We start from the raw sequence: 15,569 nt of genomic DNA, 5'->3' as shown, positions 1-15,569 counted from the left end.
TTTAACCTGTGTGTGCTAAAGTAATCTAAGCTGAGAGGCCCAAGTTAGACTTTGATGATATGCCTATTTGTATAGCGATTTTCACATGATATATAAACTGAAGTATAAATTCGATAATATTTGATAAGTATATTGTCCGGTTCTGTGGTGTAGTGGTTATCACGTCTGCTTTACACGCAGAAGGTCGCGAGTTCGAACCTCGCCAGAACCTGGTTTGTTTTTGCAAATGGGCACTCCATTACTTTTAATAACGAAAGAAATTGTTTGTGTAACTGTAATTGTTTGAAACCTAAAATTTGGCTAGATACAATAATTCAGAAATATTTGTTGGCACCCAAGGTCCTGCGGCAATCTATTGAAAAACCTATCATCTCCAAAACAGTATGGCAAATGTGAGGTCTATATAGCTTTTGGCAGATGACAGAATGGTTCAGAAACTGACATTTACCATTATCTAACGTGTTATATATCATACTGAATGGTTAAATTGTGCCAGTTGAAGAAAGAAAAAAAAAGAAAAAGAAAACAACCACAGCAATTGCTTTTAACGTGTTACAATTTATAGTTGCTGTATTGAGACCTTTTACAGTTTTAATGACAATCCGTGTAGCAAATGCTACCGTTTTCTCAAATTGTTAAACTGTTAAACTTCGGCGTCGAATCAAAAGAGGATAACTACATGCAATTATGCCGATAATATATCTAACTTAAACAAGTTGACAAATGATAGACGTACATTAAAAACAAAACAAATAGGGACCTATTCAAGTGCACCTTTCATGATGCACTTGCCTTAAATGCAATGAAACAATAACAGTCATTGCTGCCTGGGAATGATTGTTGGTTCCGTTTGATACATGTAATGACATATCTATTTGATGCAATTTCCTCTCGATTTTGATATTGTTACAATTTGAGATTTCGTAGTAAACCGTCTAGGAAATGAAGTGTTGTTAAGATTGAAATAAACAATTAATTTCCCCATAGGCGACAATGGTAGCCTTTTTTGAGATACCGACTTTAGAAAGTTGATTTTTTTTTAACGAAACCTTGCTAGAATCAAAGAAAAGTTATTAGGACAGTATTTTTTGGTCCAAAAAATATAGGTTCGCGTTGCTTTTCTTAGCGTATTTTGTACTTATCTCCCATGCCTATCAATTTTGCCCTTAAAACATACGTGTCTTGACCTAGTGTTGAAAAGTCATCTCGATCAGTGCCTTTATAGGGCTATGGAATGATTTTTATTTTGCCTTTTGTATAAAGCAGAGTGCACGAAGTCTCTAATAATAAAAAAAAAAAATAACGGGCGCACATTTCGACCAATCAGGATTAGCTATACTCTTAATTCTGAATACCATGTTATGCTCATAAAATGACTGCGCCCATAAAATCTAATGGTGTATTGTAACCGTGGCTTAATCCTGCTTTCTTTTCTTTTCTTTTTAGTTAAAAAGAGCTATTTGACATTAAACAAAAAGAGGAAAATTTCTCGACAAAAGAGTCTCACATTTGTAGAAGTTGACGCGTCAGTACCAATGTAAAAAAAAAAAACCTTGTCCAGGCCGAAAAAAAGTATGTTTCCGCTGAGGATTGAACTCAGGACCTTCCGCGTGTTAAGCGGATGTGATAACCACTACACCACGGAAACCATTAATGAGCTTTGCCTTATTCATTTATTTAGTAGTCAGCTGTCCGACTGATCATTGGCATATTGGTGTTTTTTTAATACTCATTTGCATTACTGTGATTGATTTTTTTTTAAGCATATTGTATTAAACATTTGAAGAGTCCGTCATGCAAACTTATAGGAAGCACTTCTAAAACCTACAAGAAGTACATGATACATTCTGAAATATGGAAGACTGGTGCAGTTTTCTTTTTTATCTTGCTTTCCCCATGTGTGTCAGTGGTTTCATTTTAACCTGTGTGTGCTAAAGTAATCTAAGCTGAGAGGCCCAAGTTAGACTTTGATGATATGCCTATTTGTATAGCGATTTTCACATGATATATAAACTGAAGTATAAATTCGATAATATTTGATAAGTATATTGTCCGGTTCTGTGGTGTAGTGGTTATCACGTCTGCTTTACACGCAGAAGGTCGCGAGTTCGAACCTCGCCAGAACCTGGTTTGTTTTTGCAAATGGGCACTCCATTACTTTTAATAACGAAAGAAATTGTTTGTGTAACTGTAATTGTTTGAAACCTAAAATTTGGCTAGATACAATAATTCAGAAATATTTGTTGGCACCCAAGGTCCTGCGGCAATCTATTGAAAAACCTATCATCTCCAAAACAGTATGGCAAATGTGAGGTCTATATAGCTTTTGGCAGATGACAGAATGGTTCAGAAACTGACATTTACCATTATCTAACGTGTTATATATCATACTGAATGGTTAAATTGTGCCAGTTGAAGAAAGAAAAAAAAAAAGAAAAAGAAAACAACCACAGCAATTGCTTTTAACGTGTTACAATTTATAGTTGCTGTATTGAGACCTTTTACAGTTTTAATGACAATCCGTGTAGCAAATGCTACCGTTTTCTCAAATTGTTAAACTGTTAAACTTCGGCGTCGAATCAAAAGAGGATAACTACATGCAATTATGCCGATAATATATCTAACTTAAACAAGTTGACAAATGATAGACGTACATTAAAAACAAAACAAATAGGGACCTATTCAAGTGCACCTTTCATGATGCACTTGCCTTAAATGCAATGAAACAATAACAGTCATTGCTGCCTGGGAATGATTGTTGGTTCCGTTTGATACATGTAATGACATATCTATTTGATGCAATTTCCTCTCGATTTTGATATTGTTACAATTTGAGATTTCGTAGTAAACCGTCTAGGAAATGAAGTGTTGTTAAGATTGAAATAAACAATTAATTTCCCCATAGGCGACAATGGTAGCCTTTTTTGAGATACCGACTTTAGAAAGTTGATTTTTTTTTAACGAAACCTTGCTAGAATCAAAGAAAAGTTATTAGGACAGTATTTTTTGGTCCAAAAAATATAGGTTCGCGTTGCTTTTCTTAGCGTATTTTGTACTTATCTCCCATGCCTATCAATTTTGCCCTTAAAACATACGTGTCTTGACCTAGTGTTGAAAAGTCATCTCGATCAGTGCCTTTATAGGGCTATGGAATGATTTTTATTTTGCCTTTTGTATAAAGCAGAGTGCACGAAGTCTCTAATAATAAAAAAAAAAAATAACGGGCGCACATTTCGACCAATCAGGATTAGCTATACTCTTAATTCTGAATACCATGTTATGCTCATAAAATGACTGCGCCCATAAAATCTAATGGTGTATTGTAACCGTGGCTTAATCCTGCTTTCTTTTCTTTTCTTTTTAGTTAAAAAGAGCTATTTGACATTAAACAAAAAGAGGAAAATTTCTCGACAAAAGAGTCTCACATTTGTAGAAGTTGACGCGTCAGTACCAATGTAAAAAAAAAAAACCTTGTCCAGGCCGAAAAAAAGTATGTTTCCGCTGAGGATTGAACTCAGGACCTTCCGCGTGTTAAGCGGATGTGATAACCACTACACCACGGAAACCGTTAATGAGATTTGCCTTATTCATTTATTTAGTAGTCAGCTGTCCGACTGATCATTGGCATATTGGTGTTTTTTTAATACTCATTTGCATTACTGTGATTGATTTTTTTTTAAGCATATTGTATTAAACATTTGAAGAGTCCGTCATGCAAACTTATAGGAAGCACTTCTAAAACCTACAAGAAGTACATGATACATTCTGAAATATGGAAGACTGGTGCAGTTTTCTTTTTTATCTTGCTTTCCCCATGTGTGTCAGTGGTTTCATTTTAACCTGTGTGTGCTAAAGTAATCTAAGCTGAGAGGCCCAAGTTAGACTTTGATGATATGCCTATTTGTATAGCGATTTTCACATGATATATAAACTGAAGTATAAATTCGATAATATTTGATAAGTATATTGTCCGGTTCTGTGGTGTAGTGGTTATCACGTCTGCTTTACACGCAGAAGGTCGCGAGTTCGAACCTCGCCAGAACCTGGTTTGTTTTTGCAAATGGGCACTCCATTACTTTTAATAACGAAAGAAATTGTTTGTGTAACTGTAATTGTTTGAAACCTAAAATTTGGCTAGATACAATAATTCAGAAATATTTGTTGGCACCCAAGGTCCTGCGGCAATCTATTGAAAAACCTATCATCTCCAAAACAGTATGGCAAATGTGAGGTCTATATAGCTTTTGGCAGATGACAGAATGGTTCAGAAACTGACATTTACCATTATCTAACGTGTTATATATCATACTGAATGGTTAAATTGTGCCAGTTGAAGAAAGAAAAAAAAAAGAAAAAGAAAACAACCACAGCAATTGCTTTTAACGTGTTACAATTTATAGTTGCTGTATTGAGACCTTTTACAGTTTTAATGACAATCCGTGTAGCAAATGCTACCGTTTTCTCAAATTGTTAAACTGTTAAACTTCGGCGTCGAATCAAAAGAGGATAACTACATGCAATTATGCCGATAATATATCTAACTTAAACAAGTTGACAAATGATAGACGTACATTAAAAACAAAACAAATAGGGACCTATTCAAGTGCACCTTTCATGATGCACTTGCCTTAAATGCAATGAAACAATAACAGTCATTGCTGCCTGGGAATGATTGTTGGTTCCGTTTGATACATGTAATGACATATCTATTTGATGCAATTTCCTCTCGATTTTGATATTGTTACAATTTGAGATTTCGTAGTAAACCGTCTAGGAAATGAAGTGTTGTTAAGATTGAAATAAACAATTAATTTCCCCATAGGCGACAATGGTAGCCTTTTTTGAGATACCGACTTTAGAAAGTTGATTTTTTTTTAACGAAACCTTGCTAGAATCAAAGAAAAGTTATTAGGACAGTATTTTTTGGTCCAAAAAATATAGGTTCGCGTTGCTTTTCTTAGCGTATTTTGTACTTATCTCCCATGCCTATCAATTTTGCCCTTAAAACATACGTGTCTTGACCTAGTGTTGAAAAGTCATCTCGATCAGTGCCTTTATAGGGCTATGGAATGATTTTTATTTTGCCTTTTGTATAAAGCAGAGTGCACGAAGTCTCTAATAATAAAAAAAAAAAATAACGGGCGCACATTTCGACCAATCAGGATTAGCTATACTCTTAATTCTGAATACCATGTTATGCTCATAAAATGACTGCGCCCATAAAATCTAATGGTGTATTGTAACCGTGGCTTAATCCTGCTTTCTTTTCTTTTCTTTTTAGTTAAAAAGAGCTATTTGACATTAAACAAAAAGAGGAAAATTTCTCGACAAAAGAGTCTCACATTTGTAGAAGTTGACGCGTCAGTACCAATGTAAAAAAAAAAAACCTTGTCCAGGCCGAAAAAAAGTATGTTTCCGCTGAGGATTGAACTGTTGAACTCAGGACCTTCCGCGTGTTAAGCGGATGTGATAACCACTACACCACGGAAACCGTTAATGAGATTTGCCTTATTCATTTATTTAGTAGTCAGCTGTCCGACTGATCATTGGCATATTGGTGTTTTTTTAATACTCATTTGCATTACTGTGATTGATTTTTTTTTAAGCATATTGTATTAAACATTTGAAGAGTCCGTCATGCAAACTTATAGGAAGCACTTCTAAAACCTACAAGAAGTACATGATACATTCTGAAATATGGAAGACTGGTGCAGTTTTCTTTTTTATCTTGCTTTCCCCATGTGTGTCAGTGGTTTCATTTTAACCTGTGTGTGCTAAAGTAATCTAAGCTGAGAGGCCCAAGTTAGACTTTGATGATATGCCTATTTGTATAGCGATTTTCACATGATATATAAACTGAAGTATAAATTCGATAATATTTGATAAGTATATTGTCCGGTTCTGTGGTGTAGTGGTTATCACGTCTGCTTTACACGCAGAAGGTCGCGAGTTCGAACCTCGCCAGAACCTGGTTTGTTTTTGCAAATGGGCACTCCATTACTTTTAATAACGAAAGAAATTGTTTGTGTAACTGTAATTGTTTGAAACCTAAAATTTGGCTAGATACAATAATTCAGAAATATTTGTTGGCACCCAAGGTCCTGCGGCAATCTATTGAAAAACCTATCATCTCCAAAACAGTATGGCAAATGTGAGGTCTATATAGCTTTTGGCAGATGACAGAATGGTTCAGAAACTGACATTTACCATTATCTAACGTGTTATATATCATACTGAATGGTTAAATTGTGCCAGTTGAAGAAAGAAAAAAAAAAGAAAAAGAAAACAACCACAGCAATTGCTTTTAACGTGTTACAATTTATAGTTGCTGTATTGAGACCTTTTACAGTTTTAATGACAATCCGTGTAGCAAATGCTACCGTTTTCTCAAATTGTTAAACTGTTAAACTTCGGCGTCGAATCAAAAGAGGATAACTACATGCAATTATGCCGATAATATATCTAACTTAAACAAGTTGACAAATGATAGACGTACATTAAAAACAAAACAAATAGGGACCTATTCAAGTGCACCTTTCATGATGCACTTGCCTTAAATGCAATGAAACAATAACAGTCATTGCTGCCTGGGAATGATTGTTGGTTCCGTTTGATACATGTAATGACATATCTATTTGATGCAATTTCCTCTCGATTTTGATATTGTTACAATTTGAGATTTCGTAGTAAACCGTCTAGGAAATGAAGTGTTGTTAAGATTGAAATAAACAATTAATTTCCCCATAGGCGACAATGGTAGCCTTTTTTGAGATACCGACTTTAGAAAGTTGATTTTTTTTTAACGAAACCTTGCTAGAATCAAAGAAAAGTTATTAGGACAGTATTTTTTGGTCCAAAAAATATAGGTTCGCGTTGCTTTTCTTAGCGTATTTTGTACTTATCTCCCATGCCTATCAATTTTGCCCTTAAAACATACGTGTCTTGACCTAGTGTTGAAAAGTCATCTCGATCAGTGCCTTTATAGGGCTATGGAATGATTTTTATTTTGCCTTTTGTATAAAGCAGAGTGCACGAAGTCTCTAATAATAAAAAAAAAAAATAACGGGCGCACATTTCGACCAATCAGGATTAGCTATACTCTTAATTCTGAATACCATGTTATGCTCATAAAATGACTGCGCCCATAAAATCTAATGGTGTATTGTAACCGTGGCTTAATCCTGCTTTCTTTTCTTTTCTTTTTAGTTAAAAAGAGCTATTTGACATTAAACAAAAAGAGGAAAATTTCTCGACAAAAGAGTCTCACATTTGTAGAAGTTGACGCGTCAGTACCAATGTAAAAAAAAAAAACCTTGTCCAGGCCGAAAAAAAGTATGTTTCCGCTGAGGATTGAACTCAGGACCTTCCGCGTGTTAAGCGGATGTGATAACCACTACACCACGGAAACCATTAATGAGCTTTGCCTTATTCATTTATTTAGTAGTCAGCTGTCCGACTGATCATTGGCATATTGGTGTTTTTTTAATACTCATTTGCATTACTGTGATTGATTTTTTTTTAAGCATATTGTATTAAACATTTGAAGAGTCCGTCATGCAAACTTATAGGAAGCACTTCTAAAACCTACAAGAAGTACATGATACATTCTGAAATATGGAAGACTGGTGCAGTTTTCTTTTTTATCTTGCTTTCCCCATGTGTGTCAGTGGTTTCATTTTAACCTGTGTGTGCTAAAGTAATCTAAGCTGAGAGGCCCAAGTTAGACTTTGATGATATGCCTATTTGTATAGCGATTTTCACATGATATATAAACTGAAGTATAAATTCGATAATATTTGATAAGTATATTGTCCGGTTCTGTGGTGTAGTGGTTATCACGTCTGCTTTACACGCAGAAGGTCGCGAGTTCGAACCTCGCCAGAACCTGGTTTGTTTTTGCAAATGGGCACTCCATTACTTTTAATAACGAAAGAAATTGTTTGTGTAACTGTAATTGTTTGAAACCTAAAATTTGGCTAGATACAATAATTCAGAAATATTTGTTGGCACCCAAGGTCCTGCGGCAATCTATTGAAAAACCTATCATCTCCAAAACAGTATGGCAAATGTGAGGTCTATATAGCTTTTGGCAGATGACAGAATGGTTCAGAAACTGACATTTACCATTATCTAACGTGTTATATATCATACTGAATGGTTAAATTGTGCCAGTTGAAGAAAGAAAAAAAAAAAGAAAAAGAAAACAACCACAGCAATTGCTTTTAACGTGTTACAATTTATAGTTGCTGTATTGAGACCTTTTACAGTTTTAATGACAATCCGTGTAGCAAATGCTACCGTTTTCTCAAATTGTTAAACTGTTAAACTTCGGCGTCGAATCAAAAGAGGATAACTACATGCAATTATGCCGATAATATATCTAACTTAAACAAGTTGACAAATGATAGACGTACATTAAAAACAAAACAAATAGGGACCTATTCAAGTGCACCTTTCATGATGCACTTGCCTTAAATGCAATGAAACAATAACAGTCATTGCTGCCTGGGAATGATTGTTGGTTCCGTTTGATACATGTAATGACATATCTATTTGATGCAATTTCCTCTCGATTTTGATATTGTTACAATTTGAGATTTCGTAGTAAACCGTCTAGGAAATGAAGTGTTGTTAAGATTGAAATAAACAATTAATTTCCCCATAGGCGACAATGGTAGCCTTTTTTGAGATACCGACTTTAGAAAGTTGATTTTTTTTTAACGAAACCTTGCTAGAATCAAAGAAAAGTTATTAGGACAGTATTTTTTGGTCCAAAAAATATAGGTTCGCGTTGCTTTTCTTAGCGTATTTTGTACTTATCTCCCATGCCTATCAATTTTGCCCTTAAAACATACGTGTCTTGACCTAGTGTTGAAAAGTCATCTCGATCAGTGCCTTTATAGGGCTATGGAATGATTTTTATTTTGCCTTTTGTATAAAGCAGAGTGCACGAAGTCTCTAATAATAAAAAAAAAAAATAACGGGCGCACATTTCGACCAATCAGGATTAGCTATACTCTTAATTCTGAATACCATGTTATGCTCATAAAATGACTGCGCCCATAAAATCTAATGGTGTATTGTAACCGTGGCTTAATCCTGCTTTCTTTTCTTTTCTTTTTAGTTAAAAAGAGCTATTTGACATTAAACAAAAAGAGGAAAATTTCTCGACAAAAGAGTCTCACATTTGTAGAAGTTGACGCGTCAGTACCAATGTAAAAAAAAAAAACCTTGTCCAGGCCGAAAAAAAGTATGTTTCCGCTGAGGATTGAACTCAGGACCTTCCGCGTGTTAAGCGGATGTGATAACCACTACACCACGGAAACCGTTAATGAGATTTGCCTTATTCATTTATTTAGTAGTCAGCTGTCCGACTGATCATTGGCATATTGGTGTTTTTTTAATACTCATTTGCATTACTGTGATTGATTTTTTTTTAAGCATATTGTATTAAACATTTGAAGAGTCCGTCATGCAAACTTATAGGAAGCACTTCTAAAACCTACAAGAAGTACATGATACATTCTGAAATATGGAAGACTGGTGCAGTTTTCTTTTTTATCTTGCTTTCCCCATGTGTGTCAGTGGTTTCATTTTAACCTGTGTGTGCTAAAGTAATCTAAGCTGAGAGGCCCAAGTTAGACTTTGATGATATGCCTATTTGTATAGCGATTTTCACATGATATATAAACTGAAGTATAAATTCGATAATATTTGATAAGTATATTGTCCGGTTCTGTGGTGTAGTGGTTATCACGTCTGCTTTACACGCAGAAGGTCGCGAGTTCGAACCTCGCCAGAACCTGGTTTGTTTTTGCAAATGGGCACTCCATTACTTTTAATAACGAAAGAAATTGTTTGTGTAACTGTAATTGTTTGAAACCTAAAATTTGGCTAGATACAATAATTCAGAAATATTTGTTGGCACCCAAGGTCCTGCGGCAATCTATTGAAAAACCTATCATCTCCAAAACAGTATGGCAAATGTGAGGTCTATATAGCTTTTGGCAGATGACAGAATGGTTCAGAAACTGACATTTACCATTATCTAACGTGTTATATATCATACTGAATGGTTAAATTGTGCCAGTTGAAGAAAGAAAAAAAAAAGAAAAAGAAAACAACCACAGCAATTGCTTTTAACGTGTTACAATTTATAGTTGCTGTATTGAGACCTTTTACAGTTTTAATGACAATCCGTGTAGCAAATGCTACCGTTTTCTCAAATTGTTAAACTGTTAAACTTCGGCGTCGAATCAAAAGAGGATAACTACATGCAATTATGCCGATAATATATCTAACTTAAACAAGTTGACAAATGATAGACGTACATTAAAAACAAAACAAATAGGGACCTATTCAAGTGCACCTTTCATGATGCACTTGCCTTAAATGCAATGAAACAATAACAGTCATTGCTGCCTGGGAATGATTGTTGGTTCCGTTTGATACATGTAATGACATATCTATTTGATGCAATTTCCTCTCGATTTTGATATTGTTACAATTTGAGATTTCGTAGTAAACCGTCTAGGAAATGAAGTGTTGTTAAGATTGAAATAAACAATTAATTTCCCCATAGGCGACAATGGTAGCCTTTTTTGAGATACCGACTTTAGAAAGTTGATTTTTTTTTAACGAAACCTTGCTAGAATCAAAGAAAAGTTATTAGGACAGTATTTTTTGGTCCAAAAAATATAGGTTCGCGTTGCTTTTCTTAGCGTATTTTGTACTTATCTCCCATGCCTATCAATTTTGCCCTTAAAACATACGTGTCTTGACCTAGTGTTGAAAAGTCATCTCGATCAGTGCCTTTATAGGGCTATGGAATGATTTTTATTTTGCCTTTTGTATAAAGCAGAGTGCACGAAGTCTCTAATAATAAAAAAAAAAAATAACGGGCGCACATTTCGACCAATCAGGATTAGCTATACTCTTAATTCTGAATACCATGTTATGCTCATAAAATGACTGCGCCCATAAAATCTAATGGTGTATTGTAACCGTGGCTTAATCCTGCTTTCTTTTCTTTTCTTTTTAGTTAAAAAGAGCTATTTGACATTAAACAAAAAGAGGAAAATTTCTCGACAAAAGAGTCTCACATTTGTAGAAGTTGACGCGTCAGTACCAATGTAAAAAAAAAAAACCTTGTCCAGGCCGAAAAAAAGTATGTTTCCGCTGAGGATTGAACTCAGGACCTTCCGCGTGTTAAGCGGATGTGATAACCACTACACCACGGAAACCGTTAATGAGATTTGCCTTATTCATTTATTTAGTAGTCAGCTGTCCGACTGATCATTGGCATATTGGTGTTTTTTTAATACTCATTTGCATTACTGTGATTGATTTTTTTTTAAGCATATTGTATTAAACATTTGAAGAGTCCGTCATGCAAACTTATAGGAAGCACTTCTAAAACCTACAAGAAGTACATGATACATTCTGAAATATGGAAGACTGGTGCAGTTTTCTTTTTTATCTTGCTTTCCCCATGTGTGTCAGTGGTTTCATTTTAACCTGTGTGTGCTAAAGTAATCTAAGCTGAGAGGCCCAAGTTAGACTTTGATGATATGCCTATTTGTATAGCGATTTTCACATGATATATAAACTGAAGTATAAATTCGATAATATTTGATAAGTATATTGTCCGGTTCTGTGGTGTAGTGGTTATCACGTCTGCTTTACACGCAGAAGGTCGCGAGTTCGAACCTCGCCAGAACCTGGTTTGTTTTTGCAAATGGGCACTCCATTACTTTTAATAACGAAAGAAATTGTTTGTGTAACTGTAATTGTTTGAAACCTAAAATTTGGCTAGATACAATAATTCAGAAATATTTGTTGGCACCCAAGGTCCTGCGGCAATCTATTGAAAAACCTATCATCTCCAAAACAGTATGGCAAATGTGAGGTCTATATAGCTTTTGGCAGATGACAGAATGGTTCAGAAACTGACATTTACCATTATCTAACGTGTTATATATCATACTGAATGGTTAAATTGTGCCAGTTGAAGAAAGAAAAAAAAAAGAAAAAGAAAACAACCACAGCAATTGCTTTTAACGTGTTACAATTTATAGTTGCTGTATTGAGACCTTTTACAGTTTTAATGACAATCCGTGTAGCAAATGCTACCGTTTTCTCAAATTGTTAAACTGTTAAACTTCGGCGTCGAATCAAAAGAGGATAACTACATGCAATTATGCCGATAATATATCTAACTTAAACAAGTTGACAAATGATAGACGTACATTAAAAACAAAACAAATAGGGACCTATTCAAGTGCACCTTTCATGATGCACTTGCCTTAAATGCAATGAAACAATAACAGTCATTGCTGCCTGGGAATGATTGTTGGTTCCGTTTGATACATGTAATGACATATCTATTTGATGCAATTTCCTCTCGATTTTGATATTGTTACAATTTGAGATTTCGTAGTAAACCGTCTAGGAAATGAAGTGTTGTTAAGATTGAAATAAACAATTAATTTCCCCATAGGCGACAATGGTAGCCTTTTTTGAGATACCGACTTTAGAAAGTTGATTTTTTTTTAACGAAACCTTGCTAGAATCAAAGAAAAGTTATTAGGACAGTATTTTTTGGTCCAAAAAATATAGGTTCGCGTTGCTTTTCTTAGCGTATTTTGTACTTATCTCCCATGCCTATCAATTTTGCCCTTAAAACATACGTGTCTTGACCTAGTGTTGAAAAGTCATCTCGATCAGTGCCTTTATAGGGCTATGGAATGATTTTTATTTTGCCTTTTGTATAAAGCAGAGTGCACGAAGTCTCTAATAATAAAAAAAAAAAAAAACGGGCGCACATTTCGACCAATCAGGATTAGCTATACTCTTAATTCTGAATACCATGTTATGCTCATAAAATGACTGCGCCCATAAAATCTAATGGTGTATTGTAACCGTGGCTTAATCCTGCTTTCTTTTCTTTTCTTTTTAGTTAAAAAGAGCTATTTGACATTAAACAAAAAGAGGAAAATTTCTCGACAAAAGAGTCTCACATTTGTAGAAGTTGACGCGTCAGTACCAATGTAAAAAAAAAAAACCTTGTCCAGGCCGAAAAAAAGTATGTTTCCGCTGAGGATTGAACTCAGGACCTTCCGCGTGTTAAGCGGATGTGATAACCACTACACCACGGAAACCGTTAATGAGATTTGCCTTATTCATTTATTTAGTAGTCAGCTGTCCGACTGATCATTGGCATATTGGTGTTTTTTTAATACTCATTTGCATTACTGTGATTGATTTTTTTTTAAGCATATTGTATTAAACATTTGAAGAGTCCGTCATGCAAACTTATAGGAAGCACTTCTAAAACCTACAAGAAGTACATGATACATTCTGAAATATGGAAGACTGGTGCAGTTTTCTTTTTTATCTTGCTTTCCCCATGTGTGTCAGTGGTTTCATTTTAACCTGTGTGTGCTAAAGTAATCTAAGCTGAGAGGCCCAAGTTAGACTTTGATGATATGCCTATTTGTATAGCGATTTTCACATGATATATAAACTGAAGTATAAATTCGATAATATTTGATAAGTATATTGTCCGGTTCTGTGGTGTAGTGGTTATCACGTCTGCTTTACACGCAGAAGGTCGCGAGTTCGAACCTCGCCAGAACCTGGTTTGTTTTTGCAAATGGGCACTCCATTACTTTTAATAACGAAAGAAATTGTTTGTGTAACTGTAATTGTTTGAAACCTAAAATTTGGCTAGATACAATAATTCAGAAATATTTGTTGGCACCCAAGGTCCTGCGGCAATCTATTGAAAAACCTATCATCTCCAAAACAGTATGGCAAATGTGAGGTCTATATAGCTTTTGGCAGATGACAGAATGGTTCAGAAACTGACATTTACCATTATCTAACGTGTTATATATCATACTGAATGGTTAAATTGTGCCAGTTGAAGAAAGAAAAAAAAAAGAAAAAGAAAACAACCACAGCAATTGCTTTTAACGTGTTACAATTTATAGTTGCTGTATTGAGACCTTTTACAGTTTTAATGACAATCCGTGTAGCAAATGCTACCGTTTTCTCAAATTGTTAAACTGTTAAACTTCGGCGTCGAATCAAAAGAGGATAACTACATGCAATTATGCCGATAATATATCTAACTTAAACAAGTTGACAAATGATAGACGTACATTAAAAACAAAACAAATAGGGACCTATTCAAGTGCACCTTTCATGATGCACTTGCCTTAAATGCAATGAAACAATAACAGTCATTGCTGCCTGGGAATGATTGTTGGTTCCGTTTGATACATGTAATGACATATCTATTTGATGCAATTTCCTCTCGATTTTGATATTGTTACAATTTGAGATTTCGTAGTAAACCGTCTAGGAAATGAAGTGTTGTTAAGATTGAAATAAACAATTAATTTCCCCATAGGCGACAATGGTAGCCTTTTTTGAGATACCGACTTTAGAAAGTTGATTTTTTTTTAACGAAACCTTGCTAGAATCAAAGAAAAGTTATTAGGACAGTATTTTTTGGTCCAAAAAATATAGGTTCGCGTTGCTTTTCTTAGCGTATTTTGTACTTATCTCCCATGCCTATCAATTTTGCCCTTAAAACATACGTGTCTTGACCTAGTGTTGAAAAGTCATCTCGATCAGTGCCTTTATAGGGCTATGGAATGATTTTTATTTTGCCTTTTGTATAAAGCAGAGTGCACGAAGTCTCTAATAATAAAAAAAAAAAATAACGGGCGCACATTTCGACCAATCAGGATTAGCTATACTCTTAATTCTGAATACCATGTTATGCTCATAAAATGACTGCGCCCATAAAATCTAATGGTGTATTGTAACCGTGGCTTAATCCTGCTTTCTTTTCTTTTCTTTTTAGTTAAAAAGAGCTATTTGACATTAAACAAAAAGAGGAAAATTTCTCGACAAAAGAGTCTCACATTTGTAGAAGTTGACGCGTCAGTACCAATGTAAAAAAAAAAAAACCTTGTCCAGGCCGAAAAAAAGTATGTTTCCGCTGAGGATTGAACTCAGGACCTTCCGCGTGTTAAGCGGATGTGATAACCACTACACCACGGAAACCATTAATGAGATTTGCCTTATTCATTTATTTAGTAGTCAGCTGTCCGACTGATCATTGGCATATTGGTGTTTTTTTAATACTCATTTGCATTACTGTGATTGATTTTTTTTTAAGCATATTGTATTAAACATTTGAAGAGTCCGTCATGCAAACTTATAGGAAGCACTTCTAAAACCTACAAGAAGTACATGATACATTCTGAAATATGGAAGACTGGTGCAGTTTTCTTTTTTATCTTGCTTTCCCCATGTGTGTCAGTGGTTTCATTTTAACCTGTGTGTGCTAAAGTAATCTAAGCTGAGAGGCCCAAGTTAGACTTTGATGATATGCCTATTTGTATAGCGATTTTCACATGATATATAAACTGAAGTATAAATTCGATAATATTTGATAAGTATATTGTCCGGTTCTGTGGTGTAGTGGTTATCACGTCTGCTTTACACGCAGAAGGTCGCGAGTTCGAACCTCGCCAGAACCTGGTTTGTTTTTG

The 15,569-nt window shown here is 34.8% G+C and overlaps 17 non-coding genes across 17 annotated transcripts; 9 read left to right on the top strand and 8 right to left on the bottom strand.

Moving 5' to 3' along the window:
• The first annotated feature begins 138 nt into the window (after positions 1 to 138).
• On the top strand, positions 139 to 211 carry Trnav-uac (transfer RNA valine (anticodon UAC)). The gene has a single exon. It is a non-coding gene; the product is annotated as a tRNA-Val (tRNA).
• Positions 212 to 1,575: 1,364 nt separating this feature from the next.
• On the bottom strand, positions 1,576 to 1,648 carry Trnav-aac (transfer RNA valine (anticodon AAC)). Its single transcript has one exon. It is a non-coding gene; the product is annotated as a tRNA-Val (tRNA).
• Positions 1,649 to 2,054: 406 nt separating this feature from the next.
• Positions 2,055 to 2,127, top strand: Trnav-uac (transfer RNA valine (anticodon UAC)). The gene has a single exon. It is a non-coding gene; the product is annotated as a tRNA-Val (tRNA).
• A 1,366-nt stretch (positions 2,128 to 3,493) lies between these two features.
• Positions 3,494 to 3,566, bottom strand: Trnav-aac (transfer RNA valine (anticodon AAC)). The gene has a single exon. It is a non-coding gene; the product is annotated as a tRNA-Val (tRNA).
• Positions 3,567 to 3,972: 406 nt separating this feature from the next.
• Trnav-uac (transfer RNA valine (anticodon UAC)) lies at positions 3,973 to 4,045 on the top strand. The gene has a single exon. It is a non-coding gene; the product is annotated as a tRNA-Val (tRNA).
• A 1,365-nt stretch (positions 4,046 to 5,410) lies between these two features.
• On the bottom strand, positions 5,411 to 5,491 carry Trnav-aac (transfer RNA valine (anticodon AAC)). The gene has a single exon. It is a non-coding gene; the product is annotated as a tRNA-Val (tRNA).
• Positions 5,492 to 5,897: 406 nt separating this feature from the next.
• Positions 5,898 to 5,970, top strand: Trnav-uac (transfer RNA valine (anticodon UAC)). The gene has a single exon. It is a non-coding gene; the product is annotated as a tRNA-Val (tRNA).
• A 1,365-nt stretch (positions 5,971 to 7,335) lies between these two features.
• Positions 7,336 to 7,408, bottom strand: Trnav-aac (transfer RNA valine (anticodon AAC)). The gene has a single exon. It is a non-coding gene; the product is annotated as a tRNA-Val (tRNA).
• Positions 7,409 to 7,814: 406 nt separating this feature from the next.
• Trnav-uac (transfer RNA valine (anticodon UAC)) lies at positions 7,815 to 7,887 on the top strand. Its single transcript has one exon. It is a non-coding gene; the product is annotated as a tRNA-Val (tRNA).
• A 1,366-nt stretch (positions 7,888 to 9,253) lies between these two features.
• Positions 9,254 to 9,326, bottom strand: Trnav-aac (transfer RNA valine (anticodon AAC)). The gene has a single exon. It is a non-coding gene; the product is annotated as a tRNA-Val (tRNA).
• A 406-nt stretch (positions 9,327 to 9,732) lies between these two features.
• On the top strand, positions 9,733 to 9,805 carry Trnav-uac (transfer RNA valine (anticodon UAC)). The gene has a single exon. It is a non-coding gene; the product is annotated as a tRNA-Val (tRNA).
• Positions 9,806 to 11,170: 1,365 nt separating this feature from the next.
• Trnav-aac (transfer RNA valine (anticodon AAC)) lies at positions 11,171 to 11,243 on the bottom strand. The gene has a single exon. It is a non-coding gene; the product is annotated as a tRNA-Val (tRNA).
• A 406-nt stretch (positions 11,244 to 11,649) lies between these two features.
• Trnav-uac (transfer RNA valine (anticodon UAC)) lies at positions 11,650 to 11,722 on the top strand. The gene has a single exon. It is a non-coding gene; the product is annotated as a tRNA-Val (tRNA).
• Positions 11,723 to 13,087: 1,365 nt separating this feature from the next.
• On the bottom strand, positions 13,088 to 13,160 carry Trnav-aac (transfer RNA valine (anticodon AAC)). Its single transcript has one exon. It is a non-coding gene; the product is annotated as a tRNA-Val (tRNA).
• A 406-nt stretch (positions 13,161 to 13,566) lies between these two features.
• On the top strand, positions 13,567 to 13,639 carry Trnav-uac (transfer RNA valine (anticodon UAC)). Its single transcript has one exon. It is a non-coding gene; the product is annotated as a tRNA-Val (tRNA).
• Positions 13,640 to 15,005: 1,366 nt separating this feature from the next.
• On the bottom strand, positions 15,006 to 15,078 carry Trnav-aac (transfer RNA valine (anticodon AAC)). Its single transcript has one exon. It is a non-coding gene; the product is annotated as a tRNA-Val (tRNA).
• A 406-nt stretch (positions 15,079 to 15,484) lies between these two features.
• Positions 15,485 to 15,557, top strand: Trnav-uac (transfer RNA valine (anticodon UAC)). The gene has a single exon. It is a non-coding gene; the product is annotated as a tRNA-Val (tRNA).
• Positions 15,558 to 15,569: the final 12 nt, after the last annotated feature.

Source organism: Mytilus galloprovincialis, chromosome 8 (assembly GCF_965363235.1).
Source record: "Mytilus galloprovincialis chromosome 8, xbMytGall1.hap1.1, whole genome shotgun sequence".
Taxonomy (NCBI): domain Eukaryota; kingdom Metazoa; phylum Mollusca; class Bivalvia; order Mytilida; family Mytilidae; genus Mytilus; species Mytilus galloprovincialis.
The sequence above is the reverse complement of the archived record's forward strand: the minus strand, read 5'-3'. Positions and strand labels throughout refer to the sequence as shown.